Raw genomic sequence first — 23,006 nt, 5'->3', positions numbered from 1 at the left:
TTACAGAAAGTCTGTCAAAGTGTTTTGACTTTATTATGTTCAAAATAGCAATATATTGTGCTGTTTATAGTAGTATAATGCAGGTAAGTAATAGCAACATTTAAAAAAATTAAATGATTGGGAAATTATAGAATTAATTGTTGTAATAGCAAGATAATGCGTTTAATAGAGTTCCAACAACTTTTGGGCCCGGTGCCACTGCACCTTCTACACCATTCAAATTATGCCCCTAACGCCTGCAAGATAACTGCACATGTGACTGCCTATTTCGTAGTAAAATATAGCAATATTTGGTGTATATAGGAGTTATGACAACTGTTGTTCCTGGTGCAGCTGCACCTGCCGCACCATTCAAATCAAGGTCCCATTGTCTGCTAAGTAACTGCACTCGTGACTGCCTGTTTAGTAGTAAAATATAGAAAAATTAGATGTTTGGATGAGCACTGACAACTTTTTGGTCCGGTGCCGCTGCACCTGCTCTAACATTTAAACCAAGTCCTTTTTAACTGCTAGGTAACTGCAATTTTGACTGCCTGTTTAGTAGCAAAATATATGAATATTAAGGTGTTTAGAGGAGTTCTGACAACTGTTTGGCCCAGTGACACTGCATCTGCTGCACCAATCAAATAATGACCCTGTTGCCTGCAAGATAAATGTACTTGTGACTGCCTGTTTAGCAGTACAATATTAGAATATTTGGTCTTTAGTGGAGTTATGGCTCGCGGATGCTACTGGACCCATTGAAAACATGACCCTGTTGTCTGCAAGGTAACTGCACTCGTGGCTGCCTGTTTAGTTTTACATTTTAGCAATAATCTGGGTTTAGTGGAGTTCCTAGATATTTTGGCCCCGGTGCCACAGCACCTGCTGCAATATTCAAATCAAGTCCATTTTAATTGCATGGCAACTGCAATTGTGACTGCATGTTTAGTAGTCAGATATAGCAATATTATGTGTTTAGATCAGTTCTGTAACTTTTGGGCCCATGCTACTACACCATTCAGAGCATGACCCTGTTGTCTGCAAGGTAACTGCACTTGTGGCTGCCTGTAGTAAAATATAGCATAGCTCTTGTATATTAACTTTATTTTTCTTACACAATGTTTATTACAACATTTAGAATTTGATCATAATGAAGAAATAGATACAATATGAAAATTCGATAATGCTTACAAAGTGCAAAGAAAAGTACTGAGACATGAATAGGAAATGCCACAAATGTTTTCAGGCTAAGGCATCTGCTTTACACAACTTAGGGCCTGATTCTGATGCGGGTTGGAAAGCTTCCCGACCGAAATGGTTTCCAACCCACTCGGATCGGGAGAGTCCGACCGATCGATATGATGCATCCGGATGCTTACAGATACGGTTTGGTTGGACTCCCATTGACTTCAATGGGAGCATATGTTCCTAATTGCATCATAATTGGGCCCTGGGTTGGGAAGACACATTCCCGATCCAATTTGGAAGGAGCAAATGCCATTAGGAGGCCTTCCTAACCGCATCGGAATCAGGCCCTAGGTGGAAATGCTTTCCTAACCGCATCAGAATCAGGCCCTAAGTAATAAAAAACAAGCAATCCATCATGCTGTTAGAAGCTGTCTGCCTTTTCTGTGAGAAGAAATCTTGGCAGTGAATAGGGCCTAAACGATGTAAACAGTTTAGTAGACGTATTGCTAATGTGTGCAGCCAGGTGAAGTTAGAAAAAAAGTTGCAGACAAAAGCGATTGAACACAGTAATTTGGGAATGGGAACTGATAAGAGCCCTCCCTTTTCAGATATATTAATACAAAAGATTACACAAGCACCTCGCAAGCGCTATGCAGGCGAGACCTAAAAATGCACCGAGAGAGGGAAATGTCAAAGGCCCCTCTCTTGATATACGATCCAAAGTAACTTATTTAGGGATTCAATCAACATGCCTTCTACTGGCACTGTCAACCAATTAAGGTAGAATCCCTGTGTCTCTAGACTAGTCTGTCTATTTTCTTCTACTTCAATGGCCGCAGGTCTGTGTCAATAAAGTCTGCCCTTTTTTAACCATGAAAAATGTGAATAAGGAAGCAGCCCAGTTCAAGCTACAATAAAGTAAAAAAACTCAAATATAGATGGAATTAAATGAACAATAGTGTTGTTTTAGTAATATTTTGGGCACTGTGATCTATGTTAGTGATTGTGATTACTAACAAATAAGTGCTTTTTACTTAGTGTATCAAGACATCAAATATTCAGTCGTCCTTATACTGCATTCCCCAGCCAGTTACATGAAGATTGAGATTATAATATTTTGTCCTTGCACTTACAAACATTTTAATGCACTGAGGCAGTGGTTCTTAACATTTTGACTCCTGAGGAACCCCACTGAACCATTGCTGGAGCCCAGAGACCCCCACATTATTAATATTGGAATCCGGGGATCCCCACTGAGTCATTACTGGAAGCCGGTGACACCACAAAACAATACGCAAAAATGATAGAAAAAGCATTAATTGAAACACATGCAGAAATTATGAAATATTTTATTTAATTCACAAATATAAAAAATAAATCAAAATTGTAATTGTAATAGGAAAGTTGGAGCATTTTTTAATTCAATTGAGGCATTCATTGTCCCTACTGTATTCTGTTTGATAAACTTGCACTATTCCCACAAATCAATCTGAGGATACTAAATTAATTTTTAGTTTTCAATTTCAAATTCCTTCACATTTACAGAACATTGTAAAATGTTCATTTACACATTTTGTGTAATCTTTAAATATAACTTAATCTCCTAAACAGTCACTGACTTAATGAGAAGGCTTCACAGACCCCCAGGGGACCCCATACCACAGATTAAGAACCACTACCCTAAGGCATATAGACAAACCACTGTAATTACAACATTTGCAAAACTAAATGCAGACATGGAAGTCTTGACTATTTTACTATCTCCAACTTCTGTATTAAGACTAAATTCTTACAAATGGAGATCACCGGTGAACTTCAAAGTCTATTGTCTTATTCATGATGGATAATCTGGCTTCAGATGAGCTAGAGGAGCAGAAACTATTGTGATGGATTCTCAGGAGGATCAACTGAAAGGGTTTCACAAGACCCCACCAGCTTGCTAGAAATATGGCTCGTATTTAGCACCGCAGCGTATGGTATCCTACACCAATTTATTTCAGGCTGCATGACCCAGGTGTAGTTGATTGCTAGACCAACCACACTATTTCAGGCACAATCCAATGCAATGACTCACCAAAACCAGTAAGACCTTGCCTTAGCTTCTCTAAGCATATGTGAACTCTCTGGTTTCATTGTGGGCCTTTACAAGATGCTTGTTAAAAATTATGTTGATGAAAGACAGGTGGAATTCCAACCAACTGGATGGTAGCCCAAAGTACTAGACATATCAATTTGCCTGACCCCTATTTAAAATTCGATGAAAAAAACAATGGTTTTTTCACATTTCTTTTTTATTAAACATGAATGGTTCAGCAATTCAGTTTACACTTGCAAGGTATTGATTCAAAATGGCATGCACATCTTGGTGACAAAAATATCTAGTGACATACAATGAACAAAGAATATGTGTTTCAAGGAGAAAGAGACTCATCCTCCAAGGGGACATTTGGGGTGGTACATCTATTTCCCAGGTAGACATTCCAATTACACCATACAGAGGACCAATTTTTGGGACATCCCCGTGCTTTGTAGACAGTTTTTTCTCTGAACATGCACCAGTCTAAATTCTGTTTCCAGGCTTCCAGAGTCGGTTATGTTCCCGCTCCCCAAATTTGCGCAATGTTTCGATTTGCCACCATCAGGCACAAAGTAGCCCAGAGTTTATCCATACAATTCAGATCGGTAGGTTCCCAAACATTAAGAAGACACCTGTCGGCCTCCGGGCGTATATCCTTCTTTAGTACTTCCCGCATGACATTGTGTATCCCCTGCCAGTACAGTTGTATAAGTTCACATTCCCAAATTATGTTCAGGAAAGTGCCCACTTGACCACAGTGCCTTCTACAATCCCCCCCTCCACTTTCCCCATATGAACCAGTTGGGGTCCTGTGATGTATATTTTGTGTAATATTTTTAGTTGAACATGCCGTAGCCGAGCGGAAATTGCCACTTCCCGAGGAGAGGCCACCTCCTCCCCCCACTCCTCATCGTCAAGCACTAGGCCGCCTCTTTCCCAAAACTCTCATAATCGTTTGAGGGGATCTGGGGTGTTATTGATCACTTTTTTATAAGTTAAGGAGATTGCTTTTTAGGTTTCGCCTATTATCATTTGCTTGTGAATGTAATAGGCGAAAATTCAAGGGCTCAATCGACTAGTGAAACCACTGTGGTTTCTTCACAGTGCATGTCCACAAAAGCGGGTCACGTGACCACACAAGCACGCGCATCTCCCTAATCCGCCTGCCTCCCCTCGCTCGCATTCACGCCCCCCCACCAGGCTCTCCCGCCCCCATCCGGCTTCCCTCCTAATCCGCCTGCCTCCCCTCGCTCGCATTCCCGCCCCAGGCTCTCCCGCCCCCATCCGGCTTCCCTCCGGCCATTTGCCACACTCGCGTTTTCGACTCCCAGACTTTTCTTCAACGTAGCCTCATATTCGCCTCTGTGACTAGTCTGTCACTCCCGCCTGTTTGTCTCTCGCGCTCAGTTTCTCCATGTCATTCTTTTTTTCCTTAATTTCCATGCACTTCTCTCGTCATGTTTCTGCTGCACACCTTTCCTTATCCTATCCTTATCGTAAACACAGAAACCCCGCCCCCATCCGGCTTCCCTCCGCGCATCTGCCTGCCTGGTGCTTGCGCTCCGTCATATCAGCTAGGGTTTATACTTTGTCGGACGGAGCGCAGCGGACAGCAGACTTGAAACTGGAAATGAGAAAATCTCTCTATCTCATCTTTCTTTTCCTCTTCATTCCTTATGTCCCTTTCCATCTTTGTGTATCCATTTCCTCTCCTTATCTTTGTTTCCTTCCTCTTCCTCTCACAATACTTTTTTTCTAATGTAAAACTCGTTTGGTTCTTTCCATACTTCTCGCACCCCGTCTTTATTTCTCATCTTTAACCCCTCGCGTTTTCGACTCCCAGCCTTTTCTTCAACGTAGCCTCATATTCGCCTCTGTGACTAGTCTGTCACTCCCGCCTGTTTGTCTCTCGCGCTCAGTTTCTCCATGTCATTCTTTTTTTCCTTAATTTCCATGCACTTCTCTCGTCATGTTTCTGCTGCACACCTTTCCTTATCCTATCCTTATCGTAAACACAGAAACCCCCGCCCCCATCCGGCTTCCCTCCGCGCATCTGCCTGCCTGGTGCTTGCGCTCCGTCATATCAGCTAGGGTTTATACTTTGTCGGACGGAGCGCAGCGGACAGCAGACTTGAAACTGGAAATGAGAAAATCTCTCTATCTCATCTTTCTTTTCCTCTTCATTCCTTCTGTCCCTTTCCATCTTTGTGTATCCATTTCCTCTCCTTATCTTTGTTCTCCATATTTTTATCATATTTCTCTCTCGGCATCCTTCTTTTTACTCCTATTCTCCACACATTTTTTCTCTTTGTTTCGGTTTATAGCTTTCCTTCTTCTTCGCCATACTCTTCTGTCTTCCCATCTTTCTACGCCCGTACCTTTCTCGCTCAGATATAACATCCAGATTCTCTATCAACCGGGTAATTTTTTTGTTTCGATAACTGTCTCTCCCCGCCCCACCTCTTTTCAGACACATATATCGTTTTCTTCCCACCACTGGCCCTTCCTTTTCTTCTCCTCCTTTCAGGCCTCTCCTCTGTTGCAGGTGGCTCTGCATTTCACCACAGAAGGCTGTGACACTTGCAGTCTGACTGCAGTGCAGACGTTGAAACATAATTATTTCATTTAAAACAAAAAACAATTCCCTTTTCGCTATGTTTTGATAATGCCCACGAGACGGCCATTGTCACCAACAGAAGCAGCCCCTTGCTGGTCCACACCTCGTTTTCATTAATATTCACGAACGTGGAGAACCCATCAGAGGCGTCATGACGCACAATAACACTGCACTGCGCAAATGGCTGCATTGTGTGCAAAACTGACGTGATAAGGTTCCTGCCTCGAAAGATTTGTTGCACGCTCATCTCTTCATTGTCCACACTGTCAAGGCACCGAAAGCGAGAGCAGGGCAATATACACACTTCTCCTCCCCTCGCTCGCATTCCCGCACCCCCAACAGGCTCTCCCGCCCCCATCCGGCTTCCCTTGTACCCGTGTAGTGAAAATGAGTGGTAATCGTTCCGTTCACTTAAGATAAAATAACGTTTTCAAGTTTTATTTTCCACGAAAAATTCTCTAGTCAGACAGCCCCAAAACAAGTTTTTCACCACTGGACACAACCTTGAATGCCGCATGGAGATTTATCTCGACTACCCGGAGTTGTGCTACAGACTGTAAACACACATGCTGTCCTGACGTTGCAAGCGGCACAGAGAAATGTAAAACGCTAAAAAGAAATTCAAACAGGAAAATCAGCTGGCCGTTTGCTACCCTTTAGCTTTAAAACATAACTTGCTTTTTGGCCCTCTGTGCCAGCTCATAACTTGCTAATGCATTCATTCTCTAATTGCTATCGCTGAGTTACATCTATCCCAGACAGATAGAACAAAAAAATATTGCTTTTGTTCGTGTTCGCAGCTGGATTGCATAACAGCGCTTGGGCGCCGGGCCAACCCTTCCGAACGGATCCATACTGCTCTGCAACAGGAAAAACAACAACTTGTTCGTAGCTATGGCTGCTCAATCAGGGACACGAGTGCGCTGGAACAGAATTTGTTTATCCTGTTTCCTTTTCACACAGAATTTGTTATGGAACCCATCACAAAAAGGCTACCCCAAGTTGTGCTGAGGAAGTGTTCTTCACTCAGCTTTCCATGGTTTGTCACGTTCATGAGCAGTGGGAGCCAAGAATGAGTGCAACGAGAAGTCACAGTCACACACCGGAAACTCCCAGACCTGGCTGGATCCGAACCAGGATTAGGATCCACTAGTGTCTGGGCACCGATGCAGGCGGCACCTGTGCATGATGGGAAGCGGATCGGTCACTGTAGAACGCTGTGCCCGAGTTTCCTGCAGAATCCCATGCTCATTAGGCATTACTAGGAAAGGGCGAGGGCACGTTCTTTGCGGGCGCGCGCGAAGCACCAGGCCCGGTCATTAGCACAGGAGTGTCAGATGCTTTGGCCGGAAGAGGAGCCTGGTGGCAGCGCGAGCAGATGCCGTGCCCCGAGGCGGCTCATTCCAGACAACTAGACTGTGACAAGTTATACCAAACATGGTGCGTGCCTGCCTGCGAGAAACAAGCACTGGCGTTATCAATAGGTTTCGCATTTGGAAAGTTGGAGCTATTGGTTTTGTAAATGACATTTTATATTTATATATTGTTATTGACAATGCCAATAACGATATATAAATATAAAATGTCATTTACAAAACCAATAGCTCCAACTTTCCAAATGTGAAACCTATTGGCAACGCCAGTGCTTGTTGTGGTAGGTATCCATCGAGTAATCTGTCTTCTAGTGGTGAAGACTCAGAGGGGGGGTTATTACAAGTGCATGGCAGACCTGCAGGTATCGAAAATACTCTGAGCCGGTTAACTCATACTCCTGCCGCAATGTATCAAACGTAATCATCTGGCCTTTCACAAAAAGGTCTCCAATCCGGGAGATTCCGATGAGGTCCCATTTTTCAAATCCCTTCGAGGACCGCAGGTTTCCCAGTTCTTCCAAGTCCCACAAGGGAGCTGCCGATGTGAGTTTCCGGTCCCATCCCAAGCTTTTATTTGCTGTATGCCTGACCTGGACTGTGTGTTTAGTCGGACCAGTCAAAGGGAATTTCCTAGGGTTTGATTATAGGGCCCTTTTTTAGTCCCTGCCAGGCAGCAGCCATATATCCATGGTACACCCTCAATCATCTGGCCTGCGATAGGTGCTGTGATTGATGACAGTGAGGTGAGAAGCCCAATAATATTTCCTGACGTCAGGGAGGCTTATTCCTCCAACGTACAAATTTAAGACTAGTTTATTTAGAGCTATCTGTGGCCTCCCATCCCATAGCAACTCCCTTTGCAGACCTTCCATTTCCCTAAAGTATCTCACAAGGACCAAGTTTGGGAAGTTTTGCAGGGCATATAGGAAATGGGGCAATGCCATCATTTTAAATAGGGATGCCCTGCCCAGCAGGGAGAGCGGGAGTGCCTTCCAACTGCAAGAAAGGGTGGGAGCAAATTTCTTTCAAAACGGAGCTTAGAGTCCGCGGTGGCAAAGATCCCAAGGTAGCGAAAGCCATCTCTGACCGTTTGTATAGGGCAGTTCCTGGGTGTGGAGGGAGGGTCTACGCTAAGGACATACATAAGAGACTTACTCCAGTTGATCGAGTAGCCGGAGTATCTACCAATGGTCATGAAGATGTCTAGTACACATCTAAGTGACATTTTGGGGGAGGCTAGGTAGAGAAGAACATCATCTGCATATAGCGACATGCTGTCTTCCCAATCCACCGACCACCGTAGCCCTCGTATCACTGGGTCACTTCGGATCCATGCCACCAGTGGCTCCAGGGAAAGGGAAAAAAGCAGGGGTGACAGCGGAGACCCCCGGCGGGTACCACAACTCAGTACGAAAGTGTCTGATAGTTTATTGTTGACCACTACTTGTGCAAGGGGCCCTGAGTGAAGGAGTCTAACCCATGCTGTGAAAACGGGCCCGAACCCTATTTTGGTAAGGACAGCGATGGTGTCAAACGCCATAGAGCTGTATAGGGAAACAATCACTGCCGCCTCCTGGATGGTGTCCACTCTACCCAGCACTCTATGTACTCTATGTAGATTTAGGGCCGTATTTCGGTAAGGCAAAAAGCCCGATTGATCAGGGTGCACTAGATTAGTAATCACTCGAGTCGGTCGGGTAGCCAAGAGTTTGGACAGTATTTTAGGTTCTGCATTAAGCAGGGAAATGGGTCTGTAGGAGGAACATTTGTTTCTAGGCTTACCCTCTTTATGGATCACGACCAATGACGCGTCGCTGGGCTGGCGGAAGTGACCCCACCCTCCTACTCTCTCCGAAAATGGCTTTTAAATGCGGGGCTATTTTATCTGGTCGTAGTTTATACAGTTCAATCGGTAGGCTGTTAGGACCTAGGGCCTTCCCTGACAGGAGGCTCTTGATCACCTAAACTATTTCGTCGTTGGTGATGTTGATTTCCAGGAAACTCTTATCCTCTTCAGAGAGAGCAGGGAGGCGGATATCTCGAACTAGGTCTAGGGAATCCTCCTCGAGTAAGGTTGTGCTTGATTGATATACCGTGCTATAGTGTGCGGCAAATACACTAGTAATTTGTAGGGGATCCGTGATTTTCTCGCCTGCCTCATCTATCAGCTCTGTGACAAATCCATCGGCCCTTTCTTTTTTGTCCAGCCAGGCAAGTAGCTTCCCGGCTTTGTCTCCCCACTCATACTCCCTGTCGTTCCTCTCCCTCCCGAATGTTCTGGCCCTGTCGTGGCAATACCTTTATATTCATCTCTCTTCAATTGTAAGATGTGTAACTTTTCCTGAGTCACTTCGTCATCAAGACTCCCCTCGAGCCGGAGGATTTCATTCTCTACAGTCACCAGATCTTTCTGGTTTTCTTTTCTGACTCCAGCAATCAGGGAAAGAGCCTGCCCCATGATTACTTGAATGCTTCCCATATTGTGTAAGGGAACTCAACGGAACCCTGGTTTTCCTGAAAATAGTGGTTTAGGGCTTGCGATAGCTCTTTTCGAACCAACGGTTCCCGTAGGAACCATGGACTGATAGGTGCAACCCTTCCCACCCATGTATCTCCCAGGACCAACCTGACCCACGGTGGGGAATGATAAGAGATACCTCGAGCCAGGTGTCCAACCTCCTGTATATGGGTGAGTTGAGTAGCTGGTGTAAGGAGGTAGTCGATTCGAGCCAGGCTATTATGCGCCCCCGAGAGGAAGGTGTGTTGGATGCTGTCCGGATGGAACGCCCTCCACACGTCCACGAGGCCAAGGGCCTCCAGGAAGTCAGGAAGCCATTGACGTGAGGGGCCTATGTCGTGGTCCCAGGAGCCGGAGGCTACTGCATTGAAGTCCCCTCCCACTAGTAAGAGACCCTCAGAAGCAAGAGCAGGAGGGCACCCAGATCTGTGAATATTTGGCTCTGTAGTCTGAGTGGAACATAGACTGACATGAATGTTAGTGTGTTCCCTTCTCACTGTCCTGTGATAGCGATGTATCTGCCCCACTCGTCCGAGCATGTAGACTGTATGGAGAAGGGGAAGGAGTTTTTGATCAAGATACCGACTCCCCTGGAGCCGGATGTAAAGTCGGAATGGGCCATCAGCCTATACCCCATCTGTTCAGCGCTTTACAGGTGCTACCTACCAGGTGAGAATCCTGGAGGAGCACCACGTCTGGGGAGTGGCGTTTGAAGTACTGAAAGACTAAAATTACTCTTCATACTCTTATCCCAGTGTGTACCCATGAGGACTCTTCATTTGTAAGCATACCTTTGTGTGCCTTAGAACAGTCGTTACCGAATTAACTAAAACAAGTGAAACCCCCCAACCACCAGCTCGATTACCCCCCTCCCTGCTTCCCTGTACTCTGGGCTTGAAACTGCACATGAAATCAACTATGCAGAGTGCCTGTCACCCAGCTTATAAACTAAAAGTAGCTAAATGTGGGGGAATATGCTCCATCCTTCTGCCCAACCACCCTTTTCTCGAATCAAAATGTATTCCCCGAACGGGGCAGTCACCAGTGTCTATATTGGCAGGAGACATGAGACTACGCAACCAGCGAAAGTTCGCCAGGATGCCATTAGTTGCCACCCACCACTTAGTAGCTCAGTTCTGGCGAAGGGGCGAAGCAAAAGCTATGGCTCATTGAGTCTGGGACTGCATCGCAGTATGAGTTTCATACAGATCAAGGTGTCAGCGAGCATTGTGTTCCTTTGCGTCTCTCCAGCCCTCCAGCCAGTCCACCATTGCTTCCGGATGATCAAAAAACCAGGCCTTTCCATCTGCTTCCATCCAGAGACGGCCCAGGAACAGCATCGCATACTTCAGTCCTTTATCTCTGAGTTTCTTCTTGAAGACAAGAAATGATCGCCTTGAGTAAAGTCGGGGAAGAAAGATATGACTGCATTTTCATATTTGAGCGGTGGAGCATTCCTGGCACTCTGTAATATCATGTCCCGGTCACGGAAGTTAAGCAGTCTGGCCAGTATAGGGCGGGGTGGGGCGCCAGGATTCGGACATCCCCCTGGGACTCTGTGGGCCCTTTCAACCACAAAGAAGTGGGACAGGTCCTTAGGGTGTAGGTGGTTGAGTATGAGATCTTCGTCGAAGAGATCAGCTGCTTGTCCCTCCGCTTTCTCCGGCACCCCAATCATTTGTAAGTTATTACGTCTGGTGCGCCCCTCATAATCATCCAGTTTATCTTCAGTGAATTTCCTAAAGGTTTTCAGTTTGTGGATTTTGTTCTGGAGTTGAGAGGCGTCATCAATGAGGCTAGATGAGGTCACCGCCATTTGTTTAACCTTTCTGATCATTCTGGTAAGGTCCGCTCTGATGAGTGTCATCTCTGTAATTGTGGCTGTCCTCTGCTCCATGGACGTTCTTACCCCAGCTGTCGCCTCCTTGACATCTTTTAGGGTGAGCTCAGGGAGGACTCCCTCTGACCCCCCTGCGGGCCTGTCCCGGGTGAGCTGCTCAAGCATAGTTGCCTTTGGGCAAGTATATCAGTCCAACTTGTTCTGCTGTGTAAGTTTTGAGCCTCTTCCGCCCGACATCTTGTTCCACCCCGGGATGTTGTCCTCTCTTTCCCTCACCTCCTTGGTCACACTGGCGTTGTCCATGGCCCCTTTCGCTATGGTATGTGGGGGATGGGTGACCCACCAACACGTCGTTGGCTCCAGATCGGGAGGCTTCAGAGGATAATGCCCCACCTCAGCCCTTCAGGACAAACAGGCACCACCTCTCTCCTTTGTCAGTTTGCAGGCTTTTCACGTTGGCGTCCCGGGGGAGGGCTCCCTATTTTATCTCCGGAGTATATCTTTATAGCTCCTCACACCAGAGACCTCACCTCTGGGGTTCACCTCTGTTACTGGGGACTGCCAGGCGCTGGGCTCGCCTTCACTATACAGGCCTCATGGGAATCGGACTGCGTATGGACCTCACACCGCTCTGGGGCAGCCGGCAGCGTCGCTGCTATGGGACTCACATGCTTTGGGACACACAAAGTCTTCTGGTGTCTCGGTGTGCATCGGCTGTTCACAACCATGGCCAACTTTGCCAGTAGAGATTGCCGCTTCAGGACGCCAGGCCATGCTGCTGTGGACACACGCGCACTGTCCTCCACTCGATTCCCATATGACCGGGGGACTCACTGCAGTAGGGGCTCCAGGGGGCCCCACGCCACTCTCTGGCGATCGCTACGGGGGGCACTGTCCGTGTGCTGATATTTTACCCCCTGCCTCGGGACATGGTCTCAGGCTGCGGTCTTGCTTGGCGCACTGCAAGCCCATTCCCACGTCTTCTTCGAATCCGGCCAACCCGGCAAGTCCCAGCTTTTTGCTCCGGGGGGCCATGTGCGACAGAACTCACAACTCTGCCAATACTGGTCCGGCTGACTCAATTTCAGGCTCAGCCGATTCCTGGTTACTTCTAGTGGCTATGTTCCTGCTCGAGTGTGGATTATGTAAGCGGATTGTTGGTGTTTAGGCAAAAGTCCGGGAGCTACTCTATTTCACGGCCATCACAAGGTTCCAAATACGATGATCTTGTGTCCTCACAGTATTATCAAACACCATGATGACACAAATGGGTTTCGAAAACTTAGACCCCTCTCCACACCACCCAGGACATTTGATCAATACCATGTCACTCACTGCCACTACCGACTGCCACTACCATTTTTTTCACTGCTTTCCTGCAATTAAAATTCACTTTTCTTTGACGCACCTTCCTGGCCTCTATTGCACCCCAGGTGCTGCAGACACATCATCTTTAATCTTTTCTCTCACGTTAGTAAACCATTCCGGTTCAACAGAGGTGATAGGAGACCCTCCCCAAAACAGATCAAAAGGAGATTTCCTGTTGTGCTGTGGGGCGTTACTCTATATACCTCAATTTTCTTCATCAACTCTTCCTTCCAATTCAAACCATTAGCAATGCCAGAGATATGATCTCTTTGAGCAATCTATTAAATCTCTCCACCATACCATTCGTTTCAGGTTTTACCGAGCACACTTTTTTTCAAGATTACCTTGCTTCTTTTTTTTGTAACATTTAAAAAATGTCATAAGTAAAAAAAAGTTAATGGAGTTGGTTCTCTTTGCATACCATGTCTTCACAACACACTCCCTAAAAGTAAAACCGGGGACCCTTATGCACTACAATCCTCACAAGGTTCCAAATACGATGATCTTGTGTCCTCACAGCATTATCAAACACCATGATGACACAAATGGGTTTCGTAAACTTAGACCCCTCTCCACACCACCCAGGACATTTGATCTATACCATATCACTCACCATTCCGGTTCAACAGAGGTGATGGGAGACCTACCCCAAAACAAATCAAAAGGAGATTTTCCTGTTGTGCTGTGGGGTGTTACTCTATATACCTCAATTTTCTTCATCAACTATTCCTTCCAATTCAAACTATTAGCAATGCCAGAGATATGATCTCTTTGAGCAATCTATTAAATCTCTCCACCATACCATTTATTTCTGGGTGTTACAGAGCGCACTTTTTATGCTTTATACTACTCCACCTCATGAACTCTTCCATCTCTTGGGAAACCAGCTGAACTCCATCGTCAGTCAGAGGCACATCAGGATTACCTTTACTGGTCATTAACTCCCTCACAAACGTAACCACATGCTTAGTTTCTACCCCTACACTCAAACACACTTCAGGCCACCTCAAAAACATGTGTACAGCCATAATCACATAGATTCGTTGACCTCTGTCAGTTGGACCAAGAATGTCAAGAGCAATTTCTTTCCATGGTTCTGAGGGAGAAGGTCTAATAACCATAGGTTGAATCCTCACCTTCTTTGATTTCTTACTCATCGAGCAAAGTAATCACTCACACACAAGTCTCTCCATCTGTACATCCATCTCGGGCTACCAGTAGGATGAGCGGATCCTTTCCTTGGTTTTGGACATACCATAACGGTAATTGTGTGCCAGATTGATTAACTTTGCACGAAGCTTGACTGGAGGTATGAGCCGGGCACCACAAAATAAGAGGTCACCACAAGTGCCCATTTCATCCTTCACACCCCTATACATTTTGCATTTGTCCGAGGCTTGCTATTAAGAGTTCCAACCACTCCTTACTAGCAACAAAACTTGTGACAGCACTACATTATTTTGCAGCTCCTCTCGCCACTGCTCCTCAGGAATGACTAAGCTTCGAGCATTCACGTGTCAGAAACACCATTCTCAACCCCTGGTATATATATCATTACAATCTCCTACTCCTGCAATGCAATCACACACTTGGTTATCCTCCCAGACACCAAATCAATATCTTTTCTCATGAATGTTTCACACAAAGGCTTTTGATCTGTTCTCACTTCAAATTGTACACCCCACAGAAATGTCTTTAACTTCCTTATGATCCAAAACGGCACAAGAGCCTCCTGTTCAATAACTGAATAGCGTGACTCAGCATCACTCAATCCACGTGATAGAAACATGATTATGTACGTACCTTCACACCTCCTCTGTTGCAGTACCGCTCCTAGACCTTTGAGACTAGCATCTGTTGTAACAACAGATGCTTTGCGTGGGTCAAAGCTTTTCAACTTGGGGGCCATTTTAAGTTCCTTCAAGACCATGCACTCCTGCTCACACGCTTCATCCCACACAAATCCGACTCCCTTCCTCAACCATAACCTCATGTTGGCAATCAATTAAGGAAAGTTTCCCACAAACTGGTTGTAATATTCCACCATCCCCAAAAATGTCATCAGTTCCTCACGTGAAGTAAGAGACCTCATCCTAGAGATGGTGCTAACCAACTCATCTTTGCACATAATTCCGTCACCAGTAATGGTATGGCCTAAATTATTGATAGTGGTAGTGGAGAAATTACATTTTTCAGCCTTAATAGTTAGCTTGATCTCATCCAGTTTCCTTGAGACATTTTGAACACGCACGCCATGTTCTTCGCCATCTTTCCCGCGTAGACAAGGATGTCGTCTTGGTAAACACATACTCCCTCAATACTTTTGAATATTTTTTCCATGGCACGTTGATAAACTGAGGCTGCCGAAATTAGCCTAAAAGGCTTTTAAACAAATCTAAATGGGCCAAAAGGTTTAATAAACACCGTGTAGTCCCTAGACTACACTGTGTTTATCAACTTCACCTGGTGCTACGCAGACGTGTGGTCAATTGTGCTAAATAGTCTGGCTTCACCCAGCATCAACAACAACTCTGAAATATTAGGATGGGGATACCTATCAACTATGACACACCTGTTCAAATTCCTTAAATCCTCACATAAGATGCAAGCTGGCATTGGATTTACGAACAGCAACCACTGGTGCGAGCCTCTCAGTGCATTCAACTTCTTCAATTATCCCTCCTATTTTAGCTTCTCAATTTCTGCTTGCATCTCATCTCTAAGAGCTATAGAAACATTCATTATTTTGCAACATACAGGTTGCACATCAGAGCTCAGACTTATCTCATACTGAAAGCCTCTCAAGCATCCTAGCTCCTCACTAAATACGTTTTTCTTTCCTTATCTCACCCCCAACATCACTACTAAAAGAGGCACTCATTCACTCTCTCCTGGAGGGACTGCCACTCGGGTCCAGCATGACACCAAGATCACCTTGATGAAGCCAGCTTACTATGCTGTCTCTTTTTTCTGAGAGATACATCTTGCCTGAGGTGTACCGTCCCTTATATTCTATCAAACCAGTGAAGAAACCTCTTAATCGTATATGTTCTCGCCATACGCATAAGAATTAATCTCAGCTTTCAACAAAGAGACCTTACCTTCAAGTTTATCTTTGAAAAATCTCCTAGAGACAATTGAGATCTTGGCCCCTGAGTCAAACAAAGCATTAATGGTCTCCCCCTCAACCAATATGCTATCAATCTGGCAGGTTTTGTTCCTGTCATTATTACCAGATACTTGTAAGATAATGTGGCAACATTCAAAATCCTCAACCACATGATCATCCTCGATTACCAAACTCTTGATGTTAGACGTTCGCATCCTTGCTTTACACACACACTTGCATAATGTCCCTTTTGGTTACATTTCGAACTGACCATCTTCAACGCAGGACATCCTTTATCATTAGCCAAATGATCTGTCTTATCACACCTATAGCATTTGTCCAGCGTCATTTTGCCCTTCAACCCACTACCTCCATTCTTGATGGTGGGTTTTCTCACTTTCTTCTTCACTACTTGCACTGTTTGCTCCTTATCTTTCTTTATCGTGCCAAAACATTTAAGTGAGTGTACTACCCTTTTCGCCACCTGTTTGACTTCATCCAAAGAAGGTTCATCTCTCATCCACAACTCTTCTCTTACTTTCTCCATGTCACAACCTAACATGAACAGATCTTTTATGCGTTCATCCAAATGTTTAGCAAATTTACAAAAGGAAGCAAGTTTCCTCAACTGGGTAACATAACTTTCAACAGACTAACCCTCCTTTTGCATCCTTTTAGCAAAGTGATACATTTCGAGTACTGGGCTAACCTTCGGCAAGAAATGTTTATCAAACTTCTTTATACACAGCTCATATTCAGTCAATTCATCAGATTCAGATTCATGAAGCTGTGCAAGATGATCAAATATCTCTTGACCCTCCGACCCTAAAGAATGAAGAAGAAGGGATGACCTTCTTTCAGCATTCAACGACGCTCCACATACTTTAGCATACCTTTCAAACAGGTTTTTCCATTTATGCCACTTGATTGGTGGATCCCCTGGGGATGTTAGGAAAAAGGTGGTGCAGGAACATTCTGCATTATTGAAGATAATAAATGATTAAACAATACATCCTAAAGATATACAACCACCGATAGTAATCCTAAAAAATAATTGATTTTTATTCTACACACAACACCCAGGATGATAACCCCACAAGAGAACACTAAATCGTACAGAGTCTTGAACAAAGCCCCAGGGGCAATGTTTTAAAAAACAAAACCTAGCCACCAGGACAGCAAGAAGGAAAAACAACAAACACATCAACTCCAATTAGGAGGAAGTCATAAAATGCCAATGAGATAACTGTGTGCCTGTCACTTAACCAGAAGGGCGTGAGTTTCCTGACAGACGAAGTGCCAGTGTGCCTGTCACTGATCCAACACGACCCAAAGAGATGGCAGATCATAATAATAGTGTGCCTGTCACTGATACTGAAGGACGTGAGTTTTTTGACAGGCAAATAATCACTTGAGAAACAAGCAATGGAGGAATTGGAGCGGGCTGTTAAATCTTTAGCCAATGGCAAGGCCTGCGGCCCTGATGCTGTTCCACTGGAATTCTATAAAATCTTTTTAGATGATATTAAATTGCTTTTTCTTGAGGTCCTTAGAGCAGCGCAGAAGGGCATAGTGCTGGAATCATGGCAAAATGCAACTATAGTTTTGTTCAGGAAAAAAGGGAAACCAGAGTTGCTCCCATCATCATTTAGGCCGATTCACTAATTAATGGTGATTCGAAAGTCTATTCAAAAATGTTGGCTTGTAGACTTGCGTAAGTGATTACTCCATTGGTCTCCATATATCAGCATGGATTTATTCCAGGCAGGGACACAGCGGATCATGTCAGGTGCTCCATAGCTTTGCTAGACTGAGCTCATGTCACGAAATCTCCCCTCGGGTTGATCCTGTTGGATGCCGAGAAGGCGTTCGACAGGGTCTCCTGGGGGTTCCTGTGGGTGGTACTCAGATGGAAGGGGTTTCCAGATTAATTTGTACATGCAGTCTCTGCTATGTATCTTTCCCCAAGAGCTCAATTGCGTATCTCAGGGCAGCGGACTAGCTTCTTTCCTATTACTAGGGGCACACGGCAGGGGTGTCCTTGCTCACCCCTGCTGTTTGCCCTATACATAGATCCGTTTCTTTCTAAAATCATGGCTAATCAGGCTATAGTTCTAATAAGAGCTGGTGACATCTCCTATAATCTGTTAGCCTACGCAGATGATATAGTTGTTATAACATCTGATGTTTCATCTGCATTCCCTGCATTGAAGGAATTAGCAAAACAGTTCGGAGCAGTGTCCGGTTATAAGCTCAATGTGGTTCAGACTTCTGATATGCTCATATCCGACGCTCCTGTTGTCCCGGAAGCTATGTATTTAGGGGTGTGGATAAGTCCCGCAGTGGATAGGATCCCGGACTTAAATATTCTTCCAGTGATAGAGGCAATCAATACTAAATTGGAGAGATTCGATAATTTACACTTATCCTTGTATGGTCGCTGCAGCGTCCTTAAAATATCCTCCCGAAATTTTTATATTTGTTTAGAACTATTCCTTTGTTATTTTCTCAAAATAGCTTGATCAAGGCAGAGAGAGTGTGTAGTAGGTTTTTGTGGGGTTATAGGCGCCCACGACGAGCAGCTAAGTGGATGTGCCTTCCTCGAGATCGGGGGGGCTGGGCGGTCCCCAGCCTTGTTATATATTATTGGGCAGCAATGCTACAAGTTATGGGAGTGCTGATAAGTGGAGATAGGGCGAACGTACCTATATCCAACCAACCTACTATTTATGAGATAGGGATGGGTGAAGCTGCCAAGGGTATATTGTTGGAGGTTCTGGAGCCTAGTTATTATAAAAGGACACGTTTCAAAGTTTTGATCGCTGCATGTACTATCTGGCGGAAAATCAGGAAGAAATTAGCCATTCCTAATTTGAATCTTTACACGCCATTTAAAAGCAGCCGAGTGTTTCCGAGCGTTTTTCAAGATTATGTTACGCTTGGCTGGCAAATGCAGGGTGCCTATATGTTGGGTGACTTAGCAGAGGATGGGCAAATTTTAGCATACAGCGATATCAGGAATAAATACAAACTATCCCTGCGTGATTTTTTCAAATATCTGCAAATACAAAGTTTTGTGTAAAAACAATTGAAGACTTCACCGGGTATACTGGATAAGATACCAATCATTGAGATGATTTGGAAAAGAAGTAGAATAGGGGTACTTTATCAATATATAGTATCAACCTTCCCGGATGATATGTCAGCCCAAAGTGCTAAGTGGGAATCTAAATTAGGAAGGACAGGTATTGACCTAGCCCCGGTAATGGACTTTGCCAGCAATGTCATTGTCTCAGGCTCGTTCAAGACTCAAAGCTATATGGCAATGTTAGATCTTTATTATACGCCAATGAAAATTGCCAAATGGGGCGCTAGGAAGGGTAATACCTGTGCTTGCTGTGATTCACTGATGGCGGATTTAACACATATGCTCTACGCTTGTCCAGCACTGGTAGGGTTTTTTGATGATATTGAGCGCTTTATCAGTTCTACACTCAAGATAAGCTGTTTATTGACTCCAGCACTAGTGATATTTGGGGTTGACGTGGGCAATAGCTTCGCCTGTACTCACTCCTTTTACAAATCAGCTTTTCTCTTCATCGCTATGTCTCAGGCACGTCTCTGCATTACATCTCAGTGGTTATCTGCGGAAGCCCCAACTTTCGCACAATGGCGAGCAAGACTGTTAGCCCTCCAAAAGTTAGAATTTTTAGTTTTTTCTTGTAAAGGGGGGAGGAGCCGACAATTGGCAACTAGGATCTGGGCGCCGGTGTCCGAATGGGTTGGCTAAAGACTTAAGGTGTTACGGGGCACTGATTGATCTGATTTTTTTTTCTCTCTGATTGTTGCCTATTTTGTCTTTGCCGCTATTATTTTCTTTTCTTTTTTTGTCAACTGCTCCACAAGTGTCTAATATTAGATTATTTACATTGATGTGCAATGTTATTTTGTTGCAATGTTTCTTGGGTCTAAAAACCAATTCTGTAGTGTGTTTCGTAATGTGTTTTTGCAAATCAAAAAAAAAATAAAAAAAATTAAAAAAAGAGAAACAAGCTCCTGTTTGTAAGTGTGCCTGTCACTGATGACAGGCAAAGTATCACATGAGAACACACTGTTTGTTAGGGTGTCTGTCACTGGTCCAGCAGGGAGTGGCTTCCTCAACAGAGAACACTCATGAATTGCGTAAATATTCCAGTACCCCGCTTCCAGACGAAGACTTACACTGTTGTGCTCAGCTCTCTAGTTCCTCTTCCCATTCTTCTCCTCATATTGTCTGTGCTTAGGCTGCTTACCTTTTTGTTTGGTTTCCATATTGCTAAAGGTCCAACTCCAAGATACCCTTCTGGCATTCCTAATTCACACATAAATCCCTTTTAGGTTCTGACTAGACCACAGCAGAATGGCCTCTATATCTTGTGCCTCAGTATCCATGGAACAGAATGATTTTGAAAGAATTTAGTACAGAGAGAGAGTATGAGTTACAGAGAGACCAACACAGAGCATGAAAAGGATGATGAGCAATGTTATGCTTTGTCATATGGCTCGTACCTCATTGGTAAAACTGTACGTTTGTCGGACAACATAAACGTTAGGCTTGTGCCAGAATGATTCCATGCAGACCTTCAGGATATGTTGGCTTGTATCCCTGCTACCCACAGTGCACCATTGGCACCCCTAACTTACAGGGCAACAAATGTATGTGCAACCTCAGAACATGACAACCCAGATCCCTCAAGGACATTGTGGTAATAGATCTAGACCCCTTTCATTTGGCCTCTCATGCATACTCAAAGAAATGCACAAGAAATAATCAGCAAGGCGTTTCAATATTTATTGAAGCATTCTGATTCTTGTGTAAAAAATAGGTGCACTGCAATAATCAATAGTATGAAACAGATTAGAGTAATTTGTGTTACAAGAATAGTGAAAAAGATGAACATTTTCACCATTGTGCTAAAATAGTGCTTATATGCGGTAATCCTAATATGCTCTGTACTCTGATGTAGCGCTCCCTTACCTAGTATTGCCTAGAATGGGTGATCTGCCAAATCCCTGCCTGAGTGTTCTAACTTCCCATTACCTGCAGGTAAGGGTCATCAGTCTGTCCGTCTTGGTGTGGAGCTGGACATCCCTTGTGTTGGTATGCAGGAATCAGCTGAACCTTGCACTGTCAGATGAGTGCTTCTCTCCCTAAACAAGGATGTGGATCTTTATATATAATAACAGCAACCATGTGGCAATGTTGCCACCCCTGTCAGGCCACAAATGTTTATTCTAGTTGGATAGCGTTGTTGCCTACCAGACAATAACATAAATAGCATTTGCACAGTAAACTTTAACCTTTGCACTGAATGTTGAACGTGTCGTGATAGTGTTCCTACGAAGTGTAAATTAAAGCAATCGAGATTCAGAGAATGTTATCCTGCATGGTCACGCATGTAAATGCATGTCAAAAGTCACCGTGTTTAGAAGACAAGGCAACTTAAGAAACATGAACTGGTAAATAGTGGCGTTTCTAACCGGGGCTATTATGACCACATAACAGCTTCCAGAATAGAAAATCAGTCCATGAAGGAAGAACTGAGCTATTTGTGTTCGTATTCTTCTTCTTCTTTGAACATTATATTAAACATTGGAATTGAATTATCTTTACTGGAAATTACAGTCTTTTTCATGGTGGATTCACAGTTTTTTTACTTGATTGTTTTTGCTTGCTGTAGAACTCTGTTTCTTTTACCCTTACAAACCAGTGGCAAGTGCCTGTGCTTCTCCTTACAACATGATAAAATAGACATACCCCTCTTATGCACTTTTAACTTACCTATGAGTAGCTAGTTTATAAAACTGCACCTAGGGCCTCTATGTGAAATGTCAGAAGTGGCTGCAGCACCAATTGTGCCATCCACTGTAGTATCACTATACCACCTATCTCCAGGCCTACTATTGTAGCCTAGCTGTGCAGTTTTAAAATGCAAATTGGACCAGTCAATATACTCAATTTCTGACAAGAATAAGCCTTCATTTTATAAATCAATAAGTCTCCCCTAAGTATTCCTTATAAGGCAGAATGCATGGTATTTAAACAGGGGATGTGTCAAACTTAAATGTTAAACATGTCCTTATAGTGAAAAGGCCCCAACTCTATTTTCACTGTAGTAGGGTTGGCTCTTCTATAGGAAAGCATTAAGAAACATTAATAAATGTAATAATATTATCTCCATCTAGGAAAAGTTCCTTCTAGGACTTTTTGAAATATTTATTACACGCTCAATTCACTGGTGTCAAACTTCAATAAATAATTTCATAAAAGGTACTTTTAAAACGTTACATTTTCTGTGCCTGATGCCTCTGGAGTCCCATTTGCACAAGTTCCATGTGACACCCAGGAACTGAATAGCCCACTTGATGAGATGTAAACATGCTCCCAGAGCTGAGGCAAAGGGCTTGGATTTGGGGATGTGTCTGTTCCTCTGACAGAATGATCATCTGGGCTATGCCCAGGAATTGGATTAATTTCAGTCAAAGTGGTTTATTGTGTAGGTCCATAAATTCTTGATTGACCGCTGCTGGAGAGATAATGTTAATCAATCTCGAAAAGCTTTAGGCAGGGATAATGTAACTTTCCAAAAGTTACTTTTTCTAAATATGATTGGAAATCCAGCTTCACCATTTCATTGAGCTTTTAATAAATATTAAAAAGAGTAGTTGAATTATTTTTTCCGCTTGTTCCAAACAAAAGATACATCATTAATATTTTAATCTGTACTGATTTTCTGTATTAGACTGCTAGGCCTACTACAGTAAAAATAACTTTTGGGGCCTTGACACTGTAGGGCCACAATGATATACATTTTCTACATGTCCCACATTGAAATACAAGGCACTGTACGCTATGGGCTACAAGGCCTACATGGTGTGACTTATGAAGCAGTCA

Source organism: Lissotriton helveticus, chromosome 3_1, assembly GCF_964261635.1.
Source record: "Lissotriton helveticus chromosome 3_1, aLisHel1.1, whole genome shotgun sequence".
NCBI classification, from domain to species: domain Eukaryota; kingdom Metazoa; phylum Chordata; class Amphibia; order Caudata; family Salamandridae; genus Lissotriton; species Lissotriton helveticus.
Note: the sequence above shows the minus strand (reverse complement) of the source record.